The sequence below is a fragment of the Pocillopora damicornis genome, chromosome 5 (genome assembly GCF_964200805.1).
Source record: "Pocillopora damicornis chromosome 5, jaPocDami1.2, whole genome shotgun sequence".
Classification (NCBI taxonomy): Eukaryota; Metazoa; Cnidaria; class Anthozoa; order Scleractinia; family Pocilloporidae; genus Pocillopora; species Pocillopora damicornis.
Window position 1 is genome coordinate 24,701,462 of NC_142674.1, and position 13,793 is coordinate 24,715,254.

General features: G+C 37.6%; 1 non-coding gene across 1 annotated transcript in view; it reads left to right on the top strand.

Moving 5' to 3' along the window:
• The first annotated feature begins 856 nt into the window (after window positions 1–856).
• Window positions 857–13,793, top strand: part of LOC113664356 (low-density lipoprotein receptor-related protein 4) — a 150,217-nt gene continuing 137,280 nt past the window's right edge. Inside the window, exons 1-15 of the transcript XR_016186642.1 lie at window positions 857–998; window positions 2,306–2,400; window positions 3,309–3,341; window positions 3,879–4,269; window positions 4,355–4,758; window positions 5,176–5,301; window positions 6,426–6,831; window positions 6,984–7,378; window positions 7,643–7,768; window positions 8,449–8,866; window positions 9,390–9,787; window positions 10,181–10,309; window positions 10,401–10,592; window positions 11,141–11,389; window positions 11,913–12,089. This is a non-coding gene — a transcript (low-density lipoprotein receptor-related protein 4). The remainder of the gene's footprint in view (window positions 999–2,305; window positions 2,401–3,308; window positions 3,342–3,878; window positions 4,270–4,354; window positions 4,759–5,175; window positions 5,302–6,425; window positions 6,832–6,983; window positions 7,379–7,642; window positions 7,769–8,448; window positions 8,867–9,389; window positions 9,788–10,180; window positions 10,310–10,400; window positions 10,593–11,140; window positions 11,390–11,912; window positions 12,090–13,793) is intronic.

Consider the following 13,793-nt stretch of genomic DNA (forward strand, 5'->3'; position numbering starts at 1 on the left):
CCTCGCAGGAATGGAGATACAGAATATATTTGAAGACATAGTCGACCCAGAACTAGAAAGATGTCAAGACCCGTACGCTGTGTGTATTCAGTAGCTTGATTATCATTTCCGTTGTGAAGAAAATATTCTGTTTGAGCGCCTCGCGTTTCAACAATTAGCGCCGATTGATGGTGAACCAGTTGACAAGTTTGTCGTCCATCTTCGTCAACACGCAAGGCATTGTAATTTTGGCGATTCTCTCGACGACAATTTACGTGATCAGTTGATCCTCATCTTAGAAAATGCACAGCTCGAGTTACTTATTTTCCAGTATTGTAAGAGTTTCATTCTTGAGTTTTATATTTTTTTCTTTCCTGAGTTTGATCTATACTTTGTTTTTGCGCGACAGAGCGACGCAGATTGCAGAAATTACTTCTTGACTATAAATAGTTTCGACACTTTAAATAACAATAATAATAATAATAAATAACAAACAAACAAAGTTATGATCCCAAAACGGTTTCTGAAATCATTCTGTAAGTTTTTCTTCCATCTTCTTCTAATGATGAGGTTAGCATACTGTCAAATATTGAAGGGAAAAAAACCTCAAGAGCTTTCAGACATTAGTCAAAACAACCCCAGAGGGCATCTCTGATTAAGAAAAGGGAAAGTCCCTTGACAAGTGGCTCGTACAAGTAAGTTCTGAGATGCAACCTAAGCACTGCAGATGCCTTCAGCCTTTATGCCGACTTTTTCCGGTTTATGATTGGATAAGTGTTTGCGTTCACCCTTTCAAAATCACCCATGCAAACTAGCAATGGAATTATATGTTTCTTGACAAGCATTATGAAAACGAAAGTAAATAAGTGTGTTGCCCGGGCATATCTTTTTCTTATCTTAGAATGCAAAGCTCGAGTTACTTCTTTCCCAGTGCTCTAAGAGTTTCATTCAGGATACCGGAATTTGCGGAGACCTACAGGTTATCTACGACGAGTTACGATATCCTGTTACAAGATTTGGTAAGTAAATTTATCGCAGATTACTTTATTAGCGCTGACGGCCATGTCGTAGCCATTTTATGGCGAACGGTAACTTCTTTCTGTTAAATCTGAAGAAAAATCTCTAAGGTTAACTTTTTTGTGACAAACAAACTTGTTCATATTTTTGGTATTGACTACAATTTGAATTTACTTTCCTTTAACACGAAAGAGGGGAGCCGATTTACGAGAAAGGTTTTTCTTGATTGTAAATAGTTTGAATGCAAATTACGCTGACGAGAAGATCCCTCCGTGAATGTTTTCATATTTCTTATAATAATAATACTAAAATTTTTTATTACTTCGCCTATGTAGTCTGATTTGCAATACTTCTACTTCTTTTCCAGTATTGCAAGATTTTTATTCTTCAATTTTATATTTTTTTCTTTTCTGAGTTTGATTTATACTTTGTTTGCTTTTGCGCGACAGAGCGACGCAGATTGTAGAAAATTACTTCTTGACTATAACTAGTTTCGACACTTTAAATAGTAATAATAGTAATAATAATGATATTAACAAAGTTATGATCCAAAAACTGTTTCTGAACGTTTTTCCTCCATCTCCTACAAACGATGAGGTTAGCATACTGTCGAGTATGCAAGGGAAAAACACCTCAAGAGTTTTCAGACATTAGTCAAAACAACCCCAGAGGGCATCTCTAATTAAGTAATTGACAAGTGCGTAACGTGCAATTTAAAAAAGAAAAAAAGTTAATGTGTTGCCTGAGCATATCTTTTGCTCATCATAGAAACCGCACTGTTCGACTTACTTCTTTTCCAGTATTATGAGAATTTTATTTTGAGTTTTATTTTTTTTTTCATTCCTGCATGTTTTTTTTGCTTTTACGCAACAATGCGACACAGATTGCAGACAAATTACTTCTTGACTATAAATAGTTTGGACACTTTAAATAATAAAAATAGTATTAGTAATAGTAATAATTATAATGATAATAAGTTAAGTTGAGTTATTTTGCACTCGTCACTTTTAAGCATTGCAGATGCATTCAGCCTCTGATTTTTTCCGCTTTATGACCGGATTTGTATTTGCGTTTACCCTTTTCCCAATATTTTAAATAATTCATAGGATACAGGGTGACTGGTATACTCTGTTGTTACCGTTCAAGGACACCGGAATTTGCGGACACCTACAGGTTATCTGCAGCGAGTAACGATTTCCTGTTGTTAGTTTTGCTATGCAAATTTAATTTGTCTCAGATAATTAGCGCCGATCGGCCATATAACGTTGGGTCACTAAACTAAACTAATAAAGGTCACTTTTTTCAACAGGTTTTGATCTCCAAGCGGTTATAACATAGGAAAATCAATGTGGATTTGGCCGTTTTTCATCTTATTGATTCACCAGAGGGCAGACGTATGCAGAGGTATTTAGACTCTTAAGTGGATATCTGACCAACAAATAAAGCCATCGAATTTCAATTGGATAAACGGGGTAGACCTCTTTAGAAACTGTCGTACTGCGTCGGTGAGAGAGTATAACTAGGTAATTTGGTATTATCGACTAGGTTGATTACGTAAATTGGCCACCGTAAATAGTTTGAGAGCTGTCGTTTTGAGCGTTAGCCCTTCGCCACTCGCACTGACGAAGGGCTAACGTTCGAAGCGTTGATAAATAGAGAATAATACATGGGCGTGCGTAGATATGGAATTTCTCTTCGAGTGTTCAACCCGATAGCTCACGTGTGAGCGCAGGACTATGAAGGAAGGACTTTGCTCGTGTCACGATGATATTTACCTTATTATTTCCCGTAGGGTTCTGTAATATTGTTTAAAAAATCTTCTGCTTACAGTTTTTACCCAGCAGCGTTGCATTAACTTCAGAGTTCAGAAAAAATTTCTGTGGGAACTAAGCAAAAAAATGAAACAGGCAAATTTCTATTTTTGTAAGCGTGAGTGAGATGCTTTCTTTTGCGAATTATCCTAATGCTAAGTTATACTATTCAAGTGTCAACACTCTACGAAACGGGGTGTGCCTTCATAACACTCTTTGCCAGTTGCAAATAGGTAGCAGAGTCCACAGCTTTATCGGTTATATCATTCATTTTACCCTATTGCCCAATTCTCCCGAGGCTTTAGTTATAAACGTAGTTTCAGATTTTTTGTTTAAGTTGCACCTGTGTATATATCCGAAAAATTCAGGGCAGCTATCATAAATTGAACTCACCCAGTAAAGGGCCCAGTTCCTGTTACAATTGAATTAGAATCTAAAACATTTGCCTACTGATATCGGAAAATAATTTGCTAACACATCACCTATATTTTTCCTAATCAGCTTCCGCCGTTTCGCCTGGAAGGAATCACTCTAGTGAGTGCAAATTGTTTAAATGTAACTAGCTGAAAGAATTCTAAAATATACCAATCATTCTGTAAATGAAATCTTCTCAGGCTGAACTAGCCACTAGGGCCTCTGCTGGCGAGAAAATTAAAGTAGAATGAAATATATAACTATTTCCTACATTTTTTAAATTTCTGGACACCTTTGTTGTTGTACGTGTCAATTATTCAGACGTGTCTCAAAGAAAAATAACAAACCAAAAAAACACAGTTTTATTTCTTAATTTTTGCCACAAGAGCTTTGGCTAGAATATTCTTTGGGATAAATAATCTATATGATGTCTAATATCTGATGGCAGTTCTTGCCGAGAAATAAATTAGACGGCTCTGATGAGCTTAACACAAACTTCCTACAACCTCCTTAGGATCTATAAGGTTACCTATGAAAAAATAAACCGGTCTTACTGGATGATGGTGACAGCAACATTTGACTTGCTCGCATCAAACTGGGAGGGCACTTTTCTCTTCGAAACTCATTTTTAATTTTTTACTTTTCCTCTTTTTGAAGCTTCAATTTGCAGTTCGCCATGTTTGCTGGTTTTAAACTCATCAGACGTTATCGCTTTTGACCTTGAAACTTCGGAAATTATTTCCGTTAAATCGGGTCTGTCAAGGGCACTGACGTTGGACTATCATTTCAGCTTGGGCTACATATTCTGGAGTGATTTGATTGAACGAAGTATTAAACGTTTCAGTAACTATAATGAGAATATGACAACGGTTATTGTAAATACTGGCGTTTGTGCTGGCCTGGCGGTAGAGTGGAGGACATCTCGATTGTACTGGACAGACAGTACATTTAAAAAAATATCCGTATCAGACATTCATGGCTTAAACCAACATAGCCTCATTACGGAACTGGAAGAGCCCAGGGATATAGCTCTAGATCCTGATAGTGGGTATGTTTTGACTTATGAAAGTTAGAGAAAAAGTTTTTTTTTTTTTTTTGCTATTATTAATATTTCTTATCTTGCAATGTGACAGCTTGATGTTTTGGACTGACTGGGGCCACGGAGTTGATCCCAAGATTATGAGAGCTTCATTGAATGGAAGTCAAATACTTTCTGTTGTAATGGTAAACCTTCAAGAACCTACTGGCATTAATCTCGATTTTGGAAATAGACGGATTTTCTGGGTAAACTCAAGAACTGGCATAGTGGAATCTGTCAACTACGATGGTGGTAACAGGAACGTCCTTTCCCAACAGAGCGGTCTACAACCGTCAGGATTAGCGTTCTTCCCCTCATTTCTTTTCTTGACCTTCTGGAAAGCTATGAAACAAGTTTACCAACTAGATGCCATCACTGGAAAAATGCTCCACAGCTACAGCATCAGCGATGAGAAGCCTATCGATATTGTGCCATACGATGCCTCCAGGCAGGCTCCAGGTAGTAAATACAATTGAGGTTCTTTACATAGACTTCAAACATATCCTAAGTCTTTAAAACATATCATTGAAGTCAACAAAATTAAGGATAGCTACAGAAGAAGTGCTTCCAGCCACCCCACCTCCCCAACCCCCTTTGCACCAGGTTATGAGAATTAACAGGTCCCTTATATAGTATTGAGCATATTGCCTGGTTGACTTTCATCGAGCAGTCAAGTTCCTCTCAAATATTTTTGTCTGTTAGAAATGTTTGCATTACTTTTGGGGCTGAGCTATGGATTTTTCAATTATTTTTCTCTGAACTTGTCCTCCACTTTCCGCTTTTTCTCTTTAACGTCTTACTTTTAGAGACATTTTTCAATTCTCCCAACGATCGTATTTTTCTTTTTTGTTTTGTTTGTTGTTTGGTTTTTGTAAGCTTTTAACCCTTGTTCTGTGAAAAATGGAGGATGTAGCCACTTTTGTGTCCCCAAAACATCTGGTTACGAATGTGTTTGTTCCACTGGTTTGCCTCTGAAGTAAGATGGGAAGACGTGCCAAAACAGTAAGTAGACAGTATTTCATTAAATTTGTCATTTTTTTACATTTCTCAGGGGACTTGATTACGAATTTCACCAATTATCTATTTAACCACGAAATTCAACATCATAACTTGATTTTTTCATTAGTTTGCCTGTAGCTTGCTCCACTCTTAATTGCTTGGTAAGTAAGCTTGTAGCGGTCTGCACTATGGCCTGCGTGTATGTAGCTCCCCTCTGTATGCCTGTGATTGGCACTTTTTTATTCTTCTTTGTAACACTCACGCAATTTTAATCTGATAAAGTGGAAGGGGTTGTCCTTAGGAATGCGTAAAAGGGGTGTCGCTTACCATCCTTATCTTGGCTATCAAAGAGATTCCTCAGAAAAAAATTTTCAAAAATTTTTTTAAACTATCCTTAAATGTTCCATGCCGATGTCTGTTTCGAAGAATACAAAAACAAAGATAGATCATACTGCTTGTTTAGGAGATATAAGGGGCCAAACGTACCGAATTTATGCCTGCACTAGCACTAATCACGCGCGCCATTTCATCGGTTCACGTTACATTTTGCTGCAGCTGAAAGTAAAGGTTTTTAAAGTAATACTTGAAAAATAATTTCATAGGTAGAAAGTCTCGAGCGTATAAAACAATTTGATATATAATTTGTGGGAAAATTATGCAAATTTAAACGACATCGACTCAAAAAGTTCCTCGAGTCGTTTCTTTCAAGGTCATAATTTGCATCCTCAACTTACGGGCTTCGTGTAGGCTTTTAACTTTTTCTTTTTTTCCTTTCGAATAATTTTTTTTTCAAATTCACTCAATTAAAAGAGATAAATTGTAAACCAAAATTGTTAAAAAAAATATATGTCACCGTGCTCGTTCAACAGCTAAAGACCAACGTACCTCTCCACCATGGATTGAAAAACAATACCGTGTTCTCGGAATACGCGCGTGCTCATTCCCCCGATCACATGATTTTTATGCGCAATACAGGATGCGCAATGCAAAACTGAGAAATCACCTTAAGTTAGACATTGTTATTCTTAACAGTTACTTCAATGTTCTAATGAAATATATAACGATTTAGGAGTGAAACTGAGTACTCGCTAAAAATTACCTCATGATTCATTCTATTTCTTTTGCAGAAGTAAAGAAATTTGTCCTTTTCACTGACTCTGAAGCCAGATCTATAAACATGATTTCCCTTGATGTTAACTATTCCATCGCTCAACCCTTATTGAACCATCTTTATGATCAGCGCCCCACTGCTCTGGGTTTTGACCCCGTCGAAGATCGCCTGTATTGGTCTGATGTTGAAGAAGGTCGTATCATGAGTGCCTTTGCAAATGGAACCTCAGTGAAGACTCTGTTTAGTTGTAACGTCTTAAAACCTTATGGTTTAGCCATCGATCACGTGGGTCGAAACATTTATTGGACCGATGCTGGCATGAACAGCATTGAAGTTGGTCGGCTTGATGGAACAAAAAGAAAGCTCTTATTTAAAGATGAACTTGAGGAGCCAAGGGCTATAGTGCTGGATGAGAAGAATGGGTAAATAATGATACAAGCAAAATTTAAACTCTTTAGAAATATAATAAAAAAAAATTACTATCATTTGCCATTGAAATAATCCTTTTTTTCTCCTTTTGCTCGTTTTTGTTTTAATTTTTGTTTTTGCTTTTCTTTTTTTACCGTTCCTCCAGGATAATGGTCTGGACTGCCTGGGGCACAAAACCTCACATTGCGAGAGCCCAAATGGATGGCTCGGCAAGACAAACTCTAGTGACGGGAAATCTATCTAAGCCTGATGGAGTTATTATAGACCAAGCTACAAATCGTCTTTACTGGTCTGATGCTCAGCTAGACACTATAGAGATGTCCGACCTTAATGGAGGCCACAGACAGGTTATACTGTCGTCTGCAGCTAAGATCAAACCTTTTCGCTTGGCATTCTACCAGAAGACGCTATATTGGACCGATCCAAATAACAAGAGGATAGAACTCTACAATTTAGTCGATGGGAAACCGAAAACAGTAGTCCGTGATGTTCAAAAGCCAACCGATATTCACGTCCATGATCCATCTGTGTTATATTCAGGTAATAGACTAATATGATATAGGCGTCGTGTTTCCCTCAGCTTTACAACGATAGAACTGGTCTAATTTGCCTTTTTTTTCGAATTTCGAATAAACTGTCTTCTTCTGATATAACCTGTTAAAGGTAACTATCTAACTAGGCGCGATTACCAAGAGGGCGGTCTGTTTAGCGAGTTAAAAGTTTAATCTTTAGTGGTTGGGGTGATTGAACTATCATCACTACATTTTTTCCTGGTTATGTTTTTTTTTTTCTTACCGATAAAAGATTCGCACCCGTGTGATCAGAACAATGGATTCTGCAGTGATTTTTGTCTTCTGAAGCCAGAAGGATATCAGTGCGCATGTCCAACGGGTATTGCGCTCAAGTCTGATGGGAAAAACTGTGAAAACGGTGAGAATGCTTATTTCTTTTCTTTTAACCTTATCCGAACTCTTCTCCTTTTCAAAATTCAATCAATTAATAGCAGAGCTCGCAGAGTGTAGCCCCATAATTATACAAAATAGTAGTAACTCATTAAGCCGAAAACATTTGGACGTGCGACCGTACGACCGACCGTACAAGGTGCTACTTTTAACATGGGTGGTCAACTGTACCGCAGGCACGCCAACGCCACGACTTTGTTCCGTAGTTCAGTGGTCAGTGCACTGGTTCTAGTCCTGACCGGGGCAATGCGTTGTGCCCTTCAGACGTGCGGAACAAAAAAATGCGAGCTCCGCTTTAAGCCTGGCTAAATCTATATATTACGATTTTAAAGGGAGAGACGGGTGCGAGGTGCCATTCACAGTAATATCATTATAGGCGTCCTCAGGGGTTCAAAACGTTTCTGTGATTCAGTTGAATCTACATGTCTTCAGCAAATCAGATAATCGCGTTCCAATATTTCGGAAGTTAGATAAAAAAGATTCTTGCGCGAAGAACACATTGAAAACTCCTTCAAAAAAAAACAGCTTACTCAGAAAAAGTAACATAAGCATAAAAAAAATTTACACTGGATATTGCAAAGCCTTCCCTATTTCTGAAAACTTTCAATTGATTAACCGTCTGTTTTTTTCCTTCTCATTTTGCTCAAGATATGTTCCGTAGTGCAAACTCGTGGATGCTTCTCACTGAACTTGATTCTGGGGAGATAAATAACGTCTCCCTCTCGATACCTGGAAACCCTTGCTTTCCTCTGAAGATAAAAACAAACATTTCGAGACCTGTGGCTGTCAGTTACGACCCATTAGAAGGCAAGATCTATTGGGCAGATTCCAGTTTGAAGCTGGTGGCTAGAGCATATCCTGACGGGTCATCCACTGACGTTGTCGCGTACGGCAATGTGGGTAATCCCCGAGGACTTGCTATAGATTACACTGGACGGAGTCTTTACTGGTGTGATTTCGGAACCAATAAGATTGAAGTTGCGCGTTTGGATGGCTCATTTAGAACAACTCTTATCAACTCGAGTATTGAACGTCCAATGGCTATAATACTCGACATAGCTGGGAGGTAATTTGCCGAAGCTGACTTTTTCGATGCATTTCTCAATTTCTGTTAATAGTTTTATGAACCAAAATTGCCGAAATATGGAATGGTATATGATGATTATAATAAAGAAATTCAGAAATCTGAACATTCCCCAAAACGTAAAATCGTTCTTGTATATCTAGCGAAATTAGACCTCATCTCCCACCACAGCTTCTTGAAATGCCCCACTTATGCATTAATTTTCACGCTATGAAAGTGTTACATATATAATTGGAAGTTTTGGTGTGTAGTAACGCTGAGTATTTTTAAGAGTTTGACGAGCCCGCACGGCTAGTCAAGATACAAACAAAAAGTTATCCAACTTCTTTATTTCATGCGTATTTCCTTAAAGTGCAGGGGGAGGAAGGGGGAAAGAGAAGCAGATAAAGAAGTGTACCGCGCGCAACTGACAGGTTAAACAGGCTTTACAGCACAATATAACCAACTTTCCACTATTTGTGCTCTGCGTAATGCCGTTGAATAATAGCATGCCTTGTTCTTTTAGGAAGATGTACTGGAGTAGCTGGGGTAAATTTCCGAAGATTGAACAAGCCAACATGGACGGTTCTGCCAGAAAAGTTCTCGTAAACTCTACACTTGCATATGTAAACTCGTTTGCTTTAGATCACTCGGGAGGAGTATTATATTGGTGCGACGCAAGTCTTCATAGGATTGAAAGAGTAGATTTCCATGGAAACAACCGAGTGGTTCTATTGGACTTATCATTTGATAACTGGAACCCATACGGACTTGCTCTTTCTGGTAACATTCTGTATTTGTCTGACTGGAAGAAAAAGGCAGTTTACAAGTACAATATGAGCTCGTCTGTAATGAAAATCATGGTTCAAGGAATGGGAACTTTGATGGACTTGCATGTTTATAATGATAAGACAAGCTATAAAGGTAAAACTTGTGGACTTAATGAGGTAGATTGCATGTAAATTAAAAACTATTCCGTTTACTGAGTTGGTCCTTCACGATGAAAAACTGCGAACAGTAGCAATTATTAGGGACAATCTACCGGTAGCCTTGATCAATACATGTCCGACTTATTCTTTTTAACAATTCATTGTTTGTTCAATGTTATCAACCAAGTTTATTTCAATGGAGCTTTAAAAATGGCATTACAAGAATTCCCAACCATTCGTAGACCGTGAAGTTGGTTCAGTGCCAACTTATTTTTTCGATAATTTGTTCTCTGCCTGTTCTCTTATAAAACAAAACTTTCTCAATGCAACTTTCTCACCATTGATAATTTTGAGTATTGATATGTCATGATTCCAACCTTTCCTGAAGGATCCACTAGCTGTTCTCAACTTAATGGAGGCTGTAGTCATCTTTGTCTTCCCAATCCAAGCGGCCACCGATGCTTTTGTCCTGACGGTGTCTATCTGCAGCCGCACGATCGATTCACTTGTCAAAGAGGTAATAGTTAGATAGTAATCAGAGCCGTTCACATGTATGTACTAATGCCTAGCTAGATGTATCAAATGGATATCTTTTTTATTCTTCTCAGTTACCACTTGTGGTCCACTTGTCCCACCGGTCAATGCTATCATTTCTCCTCCCACCTGTCAATCAAGAAGCTATTTCGGTCAGACGTGCAGAATATCATGTCGACTACCAGGATACATTGTTGTTGGAGCCAGATCCCGTGTATGCGGTAGCAATGGAAAATGGACGGGATCCAACAACTCTCGATGTAAAGGTATTGTTACTTAGTGTAAAAGTACAATCTGCCCTTGTGTTTGCTATTTTCACCAATCCACTGACCATAGATGCCATCGAAAATAATAAAAAAATTTATACTTAAGCTATGACTTCAGTTTACATACTTGAAGCTCAATGTGCTACAAATGGTCCAATTTTTTTGTTATGTTTTGTCTTTTGCTAATTTGTATTGTTTTTTTCTGTAAAAAGGAAAACTATCTTTTCAAAAAGAAAAAAATGTTAAGTATATGGTATGTTACTTTAGAAAAATTCATGTTAAGTGAAGGCAATCTTGCTCAAAACGAAATCACTATTTTTGACGAAGATGGATACTTACATTCCTATCAGTGCTTCCATGCGGTGATCCCTGGGCACTTTCTCCTTTGCCATCCTGAAACTAACCTTCCTTTAAAACTGAAATTTGCCGTTTGAGGAACATACAATTTTGCATACTCACTAACTCGTGTTACACACATATATATATACGCACATAACGCACACTCAAGGAAGTGAGTCTTTAATGTAGTTGTTTTTTGTCTTTTGCAGACATCACTCCTCCTTCATTCACTACCCCCTGTCCCAAAAGCATGGATTTCTATACTGCTGAATGTTCATCTGATGCTTTGGTTTCGTGGGATGAACCAGTAGCGAGTGATAACTCTGGAAATGTGTCAGTCTCTTATCCTGAAATTCGTCCACCAACTCGTTTGTCTTCTAGTTTCAATCCCCTGACGTATATTGCCACAGACAGCAGCGGGAACTGCGTGAATTGTAGTTTTCACCTACGAGTGATAAGTATGTCGTCCTTCTTGTGACACCAAACTATCTAACATAGTTCTGGATGACCCTTTTAAAATGTGCTGCAAATCTCATTTTCAGTAGGATTTCAGACCAAAGTTACAAATAAATCCATTTGTTCCCAAATAAACTGAACAAATTGTTGGGGCAGAATTTGCAAAATTCGCAACAAAATGGCTCCTTCGTCTCTTTTTCACCGTAATTTAGTCAATTACTTTACAAAATGCCTGAGTGGTTGTTTTGTTTTAGTGTTACTTTCCCACTGGTTCAGAAACATGCGATTTAGAGCAAAACATAGTACGATTATTTTATACGTCTCGCTGCTGGTAGTCAACTGAAGAACAAAAATCTCAGAGTGGATAAAAAAATAAAAACAAAAAGGCTTACTGTGTAAATCGATATATGAAACACATTTATGTATTCGTTATTGACTAATCAGAAAAGACGTGTTTGTTAAGCTGATGGAGATAAAAATTTCATGATTTCAAACTACTAACTAACAAAATTCTCTTTTCCATAGGAAAGTCATGCCCAGCCCTCTCGCGACCAATAAATGGGAACGTAAATTTGTCTTGTGGACATTGGTTCGGCTCCGAAGCTGTTTTCTCTTGCAACAGGCGACATCAATTAAACGGTTCTCAGAGGCGTTTTTGTGATAAAGATGGAGTTTGGTCAGGCTTTCCATCTTCCTGTGAAAGTAAGTAACTCTGAGATGAAATATGTTTACTTCAAACTAAAATTTATAAGATACTGTATTCTCGATCCCAGTGTATCTATTTAATTCGCTAGCTGGTCGGTCTGAATCGGGAAAAACTGTGGCCGAGGTCTTTAGTACATTGCGATACTAAAGACAGAGGGCACAGTTTTTCCAAATATGGACTGACCTGGGCTGGTCAACAACTTTTTAATTTTTTTTTCCCAAACTTCGCAAAATTCCTGCCATAATAACCCTGATTATTTAGAGCTGTAACTACGGCAATATCCTCCTTACACTGAACAATTTTTGAGCAAGTAAAAAATATTTAAAACAGAGGTAATGCAAATTAAAGAGAGAGACTTCACTAAAATATTTTTATTTATGTAACGATAAAGATGATTTAAAAGGCTTCCAAACAAACTTTCAAACAATTTTTTTTCCAATTATCTGTCACAACGTGACACCTGTCAATTAGAGAGCGCGTAAGAAATGAGCGAATGTACACTTTTGAAAAAACAACGGTACTGGTTTGGCAAACAAACTCAAGTTCAATAACTGTCATGACGCTTCTTTTTTTTTTTTCTTCAAAACCATTTGATGATCTTCAAAGTATTATTCACTTCCATTGATGATTAGTGTACGAAGAGTACCTTTGTAAATTAAAAGTAAAGTAATTGTAAGCAAATTCAAAGGTATGTTTTAAAGTTATGGGAATTTGCTCGTTTGTCTGCTGCAATAACGCGTGTAAATCTGGTCTTTTCCCACCAAAATAACTATCAAATGAGACACTTAAACTAGACCCGAGGGGAATTGAATGCGTCTTTTTCTCCTTGATTTCATTTGGTCTTTGTCAAGAAATTTACGGTACAAATGGCCAAAGTTAATAGGTTGACTTGCAAAGACTTACCGTAAACATATTGAATGAATTAGGACTGAAACTTCGCTACAACGAAAAATTGATCGAGAGAATTCAGATATTAAATGAGTTAAGTCATTAATCGGCTTGATTTGCTTAAACATTTTTTGCTCGAAAATGATGCAAAAAGACAAGATTAATTCATGAAGAATAGCAACAAAGCTAGGGATGTTCACGGTGACTCAAGAACGCGTTAGCGTGCCCGTGGGCAGAGACAGGGAAGAGAGGAAAGAGAAAGAGAAAGGAAAGAGAGGATTAATAAGGTAATCATCGGCTTGAGGTAGTGACCGACGTCTTTGCTTAAAATTACTACCCAGTCGGAAAAACGAGTTATATTTATGAAAAATGGCAGCGAAGGTAGGGATGTAATCGGTGACTCACGAAAACGTTACCGTGCGCATGGGCAGAGAAAGGAAAATACGGACCGCACTGAGAAGAAAAATACAGAACTAGGTCAAAAACTGATTATCTGTCCAACAGGTGATGTTGTAAATTATTCTTATTATTTTAATGGTTATAGAGATAACTTGATTTCAAGCCATAACATGACATTTTCAAAAAATTGTATCTTACCTCTCATCTGTCTTATAATATAGCTCCTTTTCTTTAGGCTTAAGTCTTCGTAGTCTACAATTCTGGACGGGATTTGAATGAGCACATAGCCTTCTTCCAAACCAAGCAAGAAAACATACCAGGTTCACAAAACCAATTGGGAGGGATTGAATTATATAACGAATTAAACAAGGAACAAGAAACAAGAACAATTCACAGTGGTATAGGCGTAACTC